This window comes from Gorilla gorilla, chromosome 2 (genome assembly GCF_029281585.2).
Source record: "Gorilla gorilla gorilla isolate KB3781 chromosome 2, NHGRI_mGorGor1-v2.1_pri, whole genome shotgun sequence".
NCBI lineage: Eukaryota > Metazoa > Chordata > Mammalia > Primates > Hominidae > Gorilla > Gorilla gorilla.
In genome coordinates, this window is record NC_086017.1 from 165,670,204 (window position 1) to 165,683,018 (window position 12,815).

Below are 12,815 nucleotides of genomic sequence, written 5' to 3' on the forward strand. Positions count from 1 at the left end.
TTGACTCTCTTCCCCTTCCTCACTTTTATCTGGAGCTTCTATTTTCTTCATCTCTGTTACACATACTCTACTTGATTTTTATTCTGCTCCCAGGAGTTGCCACTGAGTGTGAGCGGTATCTGAAGAGGAAGCCATGGCAAGTCAATTGCAAGAGTACACATGGTTTAGTGGCCAGACTTTTAACTAATCCTTTAGCTCCCCTCATGGACTCCTTGTATTCATCCAACTTTGAGTTAAGCAAAACCTCTCCAAATTTTAAGTTATTTCCAAATCAGCCCACTGTGCTTTCCAGTGATTAGTTTTTGGCTTTTTCGGAATTTTCTTATTATCAGGTCCATCAGATGCTCTGTTTCTCTCCTGTGTGTTTCCTGCTCAAATGCTAATATCATCAAGTCTTGTGGCTGTACAGTCTGTCTTCACCTGCTTGTGTTTTCGACATTCCTGAGGATAGCCTGTTCCCTAATGTTGCCATGGTTGATTCTATGTAGTTTTTCTATCTATTTCTATGTAGGAATTCAAAGCTTGTTGCTGCTACCATCCTCCCAGAATCCCTTTTACTAGATTTTGATATAGATAATTTGTAGCCGATACCAAGTTTAATAAAAATGTGTGAAAGAAAACGATGACTGAAAACATTGTATCCATTACTTATTACTATCTTACAAATGTGGAAAAATTAGATTTTACTTGATTTATATGAGCAAAGCCCCTTTAGATATTGATCTCAGAAAGCCTCTGTGGTGCTGAGACAGTAATATGGGGAAAATTCCTGCAGAAAAGGGAAGATATTAAAACTGCCCATGGTAAATGATTTATCTATAGTCAGAGAAATAGACTTCATGGTATTTTTGTCATGCAATGATCACAAAAATAAGATAATTTAATTATCTGAAGAGAACCTACTTCTGAATTTTTTTTTCAAACTGCATTTCCAACTTAGATGTGGAATACTTTGAAGGGAAAAGTAGAAAAGCTATTTCAAGGTTGTTATTTTAAAAATAAAGATGCCAGTGAAGATAGTATACTCTGGGGGGTTGAAATTGCCTTGCTGGATGAGTAAATTGAATAGCTTGGAAGGTAACATCATCCCTTTCAGGTCATGAGAACATCATTCCGGAAGTCAGTGATATGACTACTAAAGATATTATCCCTCTTATGAGTTAATGCAGTTTCTAGGGGAGGCAGGCAGAGTGCAATAAGCAAAAGTGTTCAACATATAATATCTGGTCCCAGTCCAGGTGTTATCATTTATGATCTGTGTAATCTTATGGAAGATATTTAATGTTTTTAAGCCTTGAATTCATTACCTGTAAATATACATTATAGGAGACAATTTAAAACAAAGATAAATATTATTATGTAAATACTAATTTCATTTACAGGAAATGGCTTAACACACCAAAACTGCACCTCTTCCTCAATTTCCAATCTGTAGTAAGTGGCATAGTATCTGTCCAATTGCCCAGACCAGAAGTATTGAATATTTCTCTCCTCCTTACTGGCAGCCAACCAATCACTAGGGCCTACAAAATCTACTTTGTCAATATCTCTCAACTACATTTATTTCTTACCACACCCACCATCACTACTCTAGTTCAGGTCGCCATTCTTTTTCATCTGAATTATTGCTAGAACACCCTTCAGAATTTCCCTGCCTACAAGTCTAACATTTTCCAAGAACAGTATCCATGGCATAGCCAGAGTGATCATTCAAATGTGCACAAGATTATGAAATTTTCTCCCTTAAGCTCCCTTAAATAATTATTATTATATTCAGACAAATTTCCAACTTTTTAATATGACTTGTCAGGAACCCACCTACCTGGCCCATTTGTTACCATTTATAGTCCTTACTTCTCTGCAGCCCAGCAAACTAGTTTCAGTTTCCCGAAGGTGCTGTGCATTCCTTTGCCTCAGTGCCGTTGTCTGTAATATATTTATAGCTCTTCCATGTCTCTCATGGCCAACTGCGTCTTCCCTGAATCCCAAAATCTGGGTTGGTTGTCCCTCTTATGTATTCCCACTACTTATTTTGCATTATACTTGTACTTATTTTGCATCATACTTGTCTGTTTAGTTTAATGCTTTCCTCATTTGAGTTCAATCTCCAAGAAGTCAAATACCATAAAATATTCACCATTGTATCTTTTGTTTCTCATAATAATATTTGCTGGATTAATGATTTACCACATTGTTCCCGGAAAACTCACACTTTGTAGATATAATGGTGAGCTGCCTTTCAGACTTGATTAGGAGGTTATTCTGAACTAAACCACAAAAAAACAGCTCCAGTTTTTAAAGATAGAAACACTCACATTCTGTCCCACTCTTATATAGATGTTCAAATTATGTTCTAATAGTGTAAAAAAATCTCTAATGGACATAATGATAATCTTCTCTATAATTCTTTTATTTCCTTTCTAGATATTAAGAAGAAGCTCTACACATTAATATGTGTGCCTCAGGGAGGAGGGGCCAAGATGGCTGAAAGGAACAGCTCTGGTCTGCAGCTCCCTGCGAGACCAATGCAGAAGGCGGGTGATTTCTGCATTTCCAACTGGGGTACCCAGTTCATCTCACTGGGACTGGTTAGGCAGTGGGTACAAACCATGGAGGGTCCAGAAGCAGAGTGGGGAGTTGCGTCACCCGGAAAGTGCAAGGAGCTGGGGGATCTCCCTCCCCTAGCCAAGGGAAGCCATTGAGGGACTGTGGTACCTGGCCTGGATACTACACTTTTCCCATGGTTTTCGCAATTTGCAGATCAGGAGATTCCCTTATGTTCCTAAACCACCAGGCCCATGGGTTTCAAGCACAAAACTGGGCAGCTGTTTGGGCAGATACCAAGCTAGCTGCAGGAATTTTTTTGTACCCCAGTGGCACCTGAGATCCCAGTGAGACAGAACCGTTCACTCCCCTGGAAAGGGGGCTGAAGCCAGGGAGCCAAGTGGTCTTGCTCAGCAGGTTCCGCTCCCGCGGAGCCCAGCAAATTAAGAACCACTGGCTTGAAATTCTCACTGTCAGCACAGCAGTCTGAAGGCGACCCGGGACGATTGAGCTTGGTGGGGGAAGGGGCATCTGCCATTACTGAGGCTTGAGTAGGCGGTTTTCTCCTGACAGTGCTAAGGAAGCCTGGGAGGTTTGGACTGGGCAGAATTCACCACAGTGTGGCAAAGCAGCTGTGGCCAGACTGCTTCTCTAGATTCCTCCTCACTGGGCAGGGTATCTCTGAAGGAAAGGCAGCTGCCTCAGTCAGGGCCTTACAGATAAAGCTCTCATTTCCCTGGGATAGAGCACCTGGGGGAAGGGGCAGCTGTGGGTACAGCTTAAGTGGATTTAATCTTTCCTGCCTGCTGGCTCTGAAGAGGGCAGCTGATCCTCACAAGGGTGAATCTCCCAGCACAGCGCTCGAGCTCTGCTAAGGGACAGACTGCCTCTTTAAGTGGGTCCCCAACCCCCGTGACTCCTGACTGGGAGAGACCTCCCAACAAGGGTCGACAGACCCTTCATACAGGAGAGCTCTGGCTGGCATCAGGCCAGTACCCCTCTGGGATGAAGCTTCCAGAGAAGGAGCAGGCAGCAATCTTTGCTGTTCTGCAGCCTCCACTGGTGATACCCAGGTGAACAGGATCTGGAGTGGACCCTCCAGCAAACTGCAGCAGACCTGCAGAAGAGGGACCGAACTGTTAGAAGATAAACTAACAAACAGAAAGCAACAACAGCATTATCAACAAAAAGGATCATCACACAAAAACCCCATTCAAAGACCATCAGCCTCAAAGATCAAAGGTAGGTAAATCCACTAAGATGAGGAAAAAACAGCAAAAACGCTGAGAATTCCAAAAACCAGAATGCCTCTTCTTCTCCAAATGATTGCAACTCCTCTCCAGCAAGGGCACAAAACTGAATAGAGAATGAGATTGTTGAATTCACAGGAGTAGGCTTCAGAAGGTGGGTAATAACAAACTCCTCTGAGCTAAAGGAGCATGTTCTAACCCAATGGAAAGAAGCTAAGAACCCAGATAAAAGGTTGCAGGAACTGCTAACTAGAATAACCAGTTTAGAGAGGAACATAAATGACCTGATGGAGCTGAAAGACACAGCACAAGAACTTTGTGAAGCACATGCAAGTATGAATAGCTGAATTGATCAAGTAGAAGAAAGGATATCTGAGATTGAAGATCAACTTACTGAAATAAGGCATGAAGACAAGATTAGAGAAAAAGAATGAAAAGGAACAAACAAAGCCTCCAAGAAATATGGGACTATGTGAAAAGACTGAACCTACGTTTGATTGGTGTACCTGAAAGTGATGTGGAGAAGGGAACCAAGTTGAAAAACACACTTCAGGATATTATCCAGAACTTCCCCAACCTACCAAGACAGGCCAACATTCAAATTCAGGAAATACAGAGAACACCACTAAGATACTCCTCGAGAAGGGCAACCCCAAGACACATAGCATCAGATTCTGCAAGGTTGAAATGAAGGAAAAAATGTTAAAGGCAGCCAGAGAGAAAGGTCAGGTTACCTACGAAGGGAAGCCCACTAGACTAACAGTGGATCTCTCTGCAGAAACCCTACAAGCCAGAAGAGAGTGGGGGCCAATATTCAACAGTCTTAAAAAACGAATTTTCAACCCCAAATTTCATATCAAGCTGAACTAAGTTTCATAACCAAAGGAGAAATAAAACCTTTTCCAGATGAGCAAATGCTGAGTGATTTTGTCACCACCAGACCTGCCTTACAAGAGCTCCTGAAGGAAGCACTAAATATGGAAAGGAAAAACCAATACCAGTCACTGCAGAAACACATCAAAATATAAAGACCAATGACACTTTGAAGAAACTGCATCGACTAATGTGCAAAATAACCAGCTAGCATCATGATGACAGGATCAAATTCACATATAACAATATTAACCTTAAATGTAAATGGGCTAAATGCCCCAATTAAAGATACAGCTTGGCAAATTGGATAAAGAGTCAAGACCCATCAGTGTGCTGTATTCGGGAGACCCATCTCATGTGCAAAAACACACATAAGCTCAAAATAAAGGGATGGAGGAATAGCAAATGGAAAGAAAAAAAAAGCAGAGGTTGCAATCCTGGTCTCTGAACCAATAAAAATAAAAAAAGACAAAGGGCATTACATAATGGTAAAGGGATGAATGCAACAAGTAGAGCTAACTATCCTAAATATATATTCACCCAATACAGGAGCACCCAGATTCATAAAACAAGTTCTTAGAGGCCTACAAAGAGACTTAGACTCCCACACAATAAGACTGGGAGACTTCAAAACTCCACTGTCAATATTAGACACATCAACAGGACAGAAAATAAACAAGGATATTCAGGACTTGAACTCAACTCTGGACCAAGCCTAATAGACATCTACAGAACTCTCCACCCCAAATCAACAGAATATACGTTCTTCGCAGCACTATATAGCACTTATTCTAAAATCAACCACGTAATTGGAAGTAAAACACTCCTCAACAAATGCAAAAGAACAGAAATCATAACAGTATCTCAGACCACAGTGCAATCAAATTAGAACTCAGATGAAGAAATTCACTCAAAACTGCACAACTACATGGAAATTGATCAACCTGCTCCTGAATGACTACTGGGTAAATAATGAAATTAGGACAGAAAAAAATAAGTTCTTTGAAACCAATGAGAACAAAGAGACAACGTACCAGAATCTCTGGGACACAGGTAAAGCAGTGTTGAGGGAAATTTATAGCACTAAATGCCCATATCAGAAACCTGGAAAGATCTGAAATCAACACCCTAATATCGCAATTAAAAGAACTAGAGAAGCAAGAGCAAACAAATTCAAAAGCTAGCAGAACACAAGAATAACTAAGATCAGAGCAGAACTGAAGGAGATAGAGACAAGAAAAATCCTTCAAAAAATCACTGAATCCAGGAGCTGGTTTTTTGAAAAGATTAACAAAGTAGACAGACTGCTAGCTAGACTAATAAAGAAGAAAAGAAAGAAGCATCAAATAGAAACAATAAAAAATGATAAAGGGGATATCACTGTTGATCCCACAGAAATACAAACTACCATCAAAGAATACTGTAAACACCTCTACTCAAATAACTAGAAAATCTAGAAAAAATGGATAAATTCCTGGACACATACACTCTCCCAATATTAAACCAGGAAGAAGTTGAATCCCTGAATGGACCAATAACAAGTTCTGAAATTGAGGCAGTAATTAACAGCTTACCAACCAAAAAAAAAAAAAATGCCTAGAACCAGATGGATTCACAGCCGAATTCTACCAGAGGTACAAAGAAGAGCCGGTACCATTCCTTCTGAAACTATTCCAAACAATAGAAAAAGAGAGACTCCTCCCTAACTCATTTTATGAGGCCAGCATCATCCTAATAATAAAACCTGGCAAAGACACAACAAAAAAGAAAATTTTAGGCCGATATTCCTCGTAAACATTGCTGCGACAATCCTCAATATAATACTGGCAAACCGAATCCAGCAGCCCATCAAAAAGCTTATCCACCACAATCAAGCCGATGTCATCCCTGGCATGCAAGGGTGGTTCCATGTACAAAAATCAGTAAACATAATTCATCATATAAACAGAACCAGTGACAAAACCACGATTATCTTAATAGATGCAGAAAAGGCCTTCTATAAAATTCAACATCCTTTATGCTAAAAAGTATCAATAAACTAGGCATTAATGGAACATATTTCAAAATAATAAGAGCTATTTATGACAAACCCATAGCCAATATCATACTGAATGGGCAAAAGCTGGAAACATTCCCTTTGAAAACCAGCACAAGACAAGGATGTCCTCTCTCACCACTCCTATTCGACATAGTATTGGAAGTTCTGGCCAGGGCAATCAGGCAAGAGAAAGAAATAAAGAGTATTCAGATAGGAAAAGAGGAAGTCAAATTATCTCTGTTTGCAGATGACATGACTGTATATTTAGAAAATCCCATCGTCTCAGCCCAAAAACTCCTTAAGCTGATAAGCAACTTCAGCAAAGTTTCAGGATACAAAATCAATGTGCAAAAATAAAAAGCATTCCTATACAATAATAATTAACAAGCAGAGAGCCAAACCATGAGTGAACTCCCATTCACATTTTCTACAAAGAGAATAAAATACCCAGGAATACAACTTACAAGGGACGTGAAGGACCTCTTCAAGGAGAACTACAAACCACTGCTCAAGGAAATAAGAGAGGACACAAACAAATTGAAAAAAATTCCATGCTCATGGATAGGAAGAATCAATATCGTGAAAATGGCCATACTGCTCAAAGTAATTTATAGATTCAATGCTATTCCCATCAAGCTACCATTCACTTTCTTTGCAGAATTAGAAAAAACTACCTTAAATTTCATATGGAACCCAAAAAAGAGCCCATATAGCCAAGATGATCCTGAGCAAAAAGAACAAACTAGAGGCACTATGCTACCAGATTTCAAACTATACTACAAGACTACAGTAACAAAAACAGCACGATACTGGTACCAAAACAAATATAAGAAACAATGGAACAGAACAGAGGCCTCAGAAATAACACCACACATCTACAACCATCTGATCTTCAAAAAACCTGACAAAAACAAGAAATGGGGAAAGGATTCCCTATTTAATAAATGGTGCTGGGAAAACTGGCTAGCCATATGCAGAAAACAAAAAATGGACCCCTTCCTTACACCTCATACAAAAATTAACTCAAGATAGATTAAAGACTTAAATGTAAATCCTAAAATCATAAAACCCTAGAAGAAAACCTAAGCAATACCATTCAGGATATAGGCATGGGCTAAGACTTCATGACTAAAATACCAAAAGCAATTGAAACAAAAGTCAAAATTGACAAATGGGATCTAATTAAACTAAAGAGCTTCTGTCAGCAAAAGAAACTATTATCAGAGTGAACAGGCAACCTACAGAATTGGAGAAAATTTTTGCAATCTATCCATCTGACAAAGGGCTAATATCCAGAATCTACAAGGAACAAGAAACAAACAACCCCATCAAAGAGTGGATGAAGGATAAGAACAGACACTCCTCAAAAGAAGACATTGATGAAGTCAACAAACTTGAAAAAAAGCTCATCATCACTGGTCATTAGAAAAATGCAAATCAAAACCACAATAAGATACCATCTCATTTCAGTTAGAATGGCGATCATTAAAATGTCAGGAAACAACAGATGCTGGTGAGGCTGTGAAGAAATAGGAACACTTTTACATGGTTGGTAGGAGTGTAAATTCGTTTAACCATTGTGGAAGACAGTGTGGGTATTCCTCAAGGATCTGGAACTGGAAATACCATTTGACCCAGCAATCCCATTACTGGGTATATACCCAAAGGATTAAAAGTCATTCTACTGTTAAAGACACATGCACACGTATGTTTATTGCAGCACTACTTACAATAGCAAAGACTTGGAACCAACCCAAATGCCCATAAATGATAGCCTGGATAAAGAAAATGTGTCACATATATACCATGGAATACTATGCAGCCATAAAAAAGAATGAATTCATGTCCTTTTCAGGGACATGGATGAAGCCGGAAACCATCATTCTCAGCAAACTAACAGAGGAACAGGAAACCAAACACTGTACATTCTCACTCATAAGCAGCAGTTGAACAATGAGAACATATGAACATAGGGAGGGGAACATCACACACCAGGGCCTGTGGGAGGGTGGGGGGCAAGAGGAGGGAGAGCGTTAGGACAAATACATAACGCATGTGGGGCTTAAAACCTAGATGACCAGTTGATAGGTGCAGCAAACCACCATGGCACATGTATACCTATGTAACAAATCTACATGTTCTGCACATGTATCCCAGAACTTAAAGTAAAATAAAATTTAAAATATATATGTGTGTATGCGTGTGTGTGTGTATGTGTGTGTGTGTGTTTGTTTGTGCCTCATAACTCTCTGTGGTGTTTGTTGTTACTCTTTCAGATGTGTAATACCTGAAATTCTTGAAAATACATAACCATCCAGGAATCACTCTTTTGAGTCCTAGTCTTACTGTTATGAATCGAATGTGTGTGTGTCATATGTTGAAGCCCCAAATTCATATGTTGAAGCTCTAACCCCTAGTATAATGGTATTTGAGAATGGAGCCTCTGGGAGGTAATTAGGTTTAGATAAGTTCATAAAGATGGTGTTATGGTTTGGCTGTGTCCCCACCCAGATCTCATCTTGAATTGTAGTTCCTATAATCACTATGTGTTATGGGAGAGACCTGGCGGAAGGTAACTGAATCATGGGGGTGGTTCCCCCTATGCTGCTATTCTTATGATAGTAAGTTCTCATGAGATCTGATGGTTTTATAAGAGGCTTTTCCCCGCTTCACTCCACACTTCTCCTTGCTGCTGCCATGTGAAGAAAGACGTGTTTGCTTCCCCTTCCGACACGATTGTAAGTTTCCTGTGGTCTCCCCAGCCATGCTGAACTGTGAGTCAATTAAACCCCTTTCCTTTATAAATTACCCAATCTTGGGTAGTCTTTTTTAGCAGCATGCAAACGGGCTAATACAGGTTGGATCTCCATGATGGGATTAGTGTATTTATAAGGAAAAGGAGAGAACAGAGTTCTCAGTCTCTCTCTCTCTCTCTCTTTCTCTGCCATGTGAGGACACAGTGAGAAGGCACCCAACTGGGAACTAGGAAGAGAAAGCCCTCACTGGGGAACTGAATCAGTCAGTACCTTGATATTGAATTTGTCAGCCTTCAGAACTGTGTGAAATAAATTTCTGTTGTTTAAGCCACCTAGTTTATGGTATTCTGTTATGCAGCTCCAGTTGACTAATACATTTACTAAGCAACCATTAATCATCATTGTATTCGTCTAAATGGAGGGCTAAATGAAATATATGTTTATAAACGAAAACCAATGTGAACTTTTGGTACTTCTAAGGTGAGAAACTCCAAAATGTCAAAAATCAATTAAACTAACCATTCATTCAAAATATTTGTGCCAGTTCCCTACAAAAAGGGAAAAAGAATACTCCTTCTCATAGGGAAAACTTTTACTGACTGTGTTGTGCTCTGGGCCTTTTTCTCCATTTCTCATATCCCCAAATTCCCCTTTCCAAGAATATAGCCATACATTTGATTAGATGAAAGCCTACCTAATGTCATCATTCTTGTTGTATGGCTCTCAGTAAAGACAGTATTTTTCCACTTGTTTCATAACATGTTTTTCCCATTATTGGGATGTCTGAGAGCACAGAAAATAAAAAGAAATTATTACCTTGTATACTACCAGAGAAGACTCTAAAACCTATTCTAAAAATGTAATGGATCTTTTTGGTACTGAATTTTTTGAAGAAACTTAGAAGATGATGCACATACGAATATAGATCCTCCACTTCATCCTAATGTGTCAGACATTGTATGTGTGTATTGTTTCTGTAGAGATATCATCAAATGAAGATCAGTTTGACAAGAAAATAAACATTATCTTTAAAGCAATAGCAATACATTGGTGTTAGTGTTGTACTGATATCCATGGGCTCTGGATAATTTTAAGAACTGAAAGTCAAGGAAGAACTCAGGAGGTTCACAAATGGAAAAGAAAACTGAATTGAGAGGAGTCTTGAATGTTAGGTTAAACTGTCACTAGCTGTGAATCTGAAAAATTCATGAATATATGATTCAGTTTCCTCTCTCATTGAAATGTCATTCCATATGAGAGAGGAAGTCAAATAAAATAAGTCAATGGATATTGAGAGTTAAAAGTTTTAAATTGGTACAGTTTAAGCACTGCTAGAAAACAGAAAAATTGAACTCCTGCTCAGTTACCGGATAACACCCTTAATGGGACTTCGGTCAACCAGGCACCCTACATGCTTCACACCATGTAGTCTCTCTCCTGAAAATATCTGGTGAAGCAATTTAAAAAATTAATAACATGTACTTAATAACATGTACATTGTAACTGAGACCAAAAGGGATTATCCAGAATCACACTGTGTTTATATGTATTAACCTTGTACTTAAACTGATGCTCTATATGCAGTAGATAATATGCAATATAAAGTGTGATGTACAGCTACCATTTACTGGCAAAATGATAATAAACATAGCAAATGCTTTTAGTGCTTTATCTATATCCTTGTCCTTGCCACCTTAGTGCATCCAAGCCTGTCTTCTAACTTTCAGCATCTGTATGTCTTTGTCTGAGAGCCTTCTCTCTTGCTAACATAATCCAGTTTCTCATCCATGTGTTACCTGAAGTAGTCTCAGAGTGCTGGCCTACTAACACCACCACCCTCCTGTGCAGGCAGTCTTCAACATATTACTCACTGGAGTTGATGTATAAATGCCCCAGCTCCCTTGCACATTAAAGAACACTCTCAGACATGCGGTTTACACTGACTCTGAATTTCCCCAGACAGATTAACCTCCAGTTGCCCACCCTTCCCTTTCTCATTTCTCCTTTCCCTTACTAATACTTCCTGTAGCTCTCAAATAAATTAATTTTGCATTTGAGCTCTTGCTCAGGTGTTTTTTCTAGAAGAGCCTAAATTAGGAAAATAAAATTGTTCTCTCTCTCCCTCTCTCTCTCTCTCTATACACACATACATATATATACATATATGTATACATACATATATATACATATATGTATACATACATATATATACATATATGTATACATACATATATATACATATATGTATACATACATATATATACATATATGTATACATACATATATATACACATACATATACACACACTCACACACACACACACACACACACATTTTTTTTTGAGATGGAGTCTTGCTTTGTTTCCCAGACTGGAGTGCAGTGGCATGATCTTGGCTTATTGCAACCTCTGCCTCCCAGGTTCAAGCGATTCTCTTGCCTCAGCCTCCTGAGTAGCTGGGATTGCAGGCGTTCTCCACCATGCCTGGCTAATTTTTGTATTTTTAGTAGACATGGGGTTTCGCCAGGTTGGCCAGGCTGGTCTCGAACTCCTGACCTCAGGTGATCTGCCAGCCTCGGCCTCCCAAAGTGTTGGGATTATAGCCATGACCCACTGCTCCCAGCCAAAATTGTATTTTAAGTTATATTAGTATTGATGTTCCTGGAGTCCTCCTCCTTTGCTTTGGGAAGGAGAAGAAGCCCCTCTTCATTCCTACCACTGTGGGGAGGGTAGGTGTGTGGTGATGGGAATAGTCTCTTTTTAAAAACCCTGAAGCACTCAAAAGGGTAGCCTTCTTTCTCTTAGTCCTCCCCTTAAAATATCTTGGGATGTGGGTGGAGTCTAGGTTGTTAGGAAAGTCTTTGAACTGACATTTCTAAGTGGTTCTTGAAAGGAGACGGATGGCATAGCCTTTGGTGGTTCTCTGAGCTCAGAATGTGGGATCTTTACCTAGGCTGCAGGAAAATCCCAGTCAGCCTCCCAGAACAGGTCTCTGGGTTCGGCCCTCTCCAGCACCAGGGTAAGAGGTTCTCAGAGAAATTCACAGGTATGTGGGAAAAACTTGTGAGGACAGGGACAATGGTCTTGGGAAAAGGGTGAGCTAGGACAGGATCCTCATTGTGTGCCTTAAGGAGGTGTAGAACAGCTTCTTTGTACAGAATTAGGTCCTAGTAAAGCTGTGGGGGAGAAGATTGTTGAATCCTGCATCTTGAATGGTAAGTATTCCCCTGGCTAAGGAGATTGGAGGCTTGGAGAGAAGCAGGGAGGACTCTCGTAGACAGAACGGCATATGCAAAGGCATTGAGACTTAAAATACTTTATGGGTGCACTCTGGGAAAGCATTTCCACAGTGCTT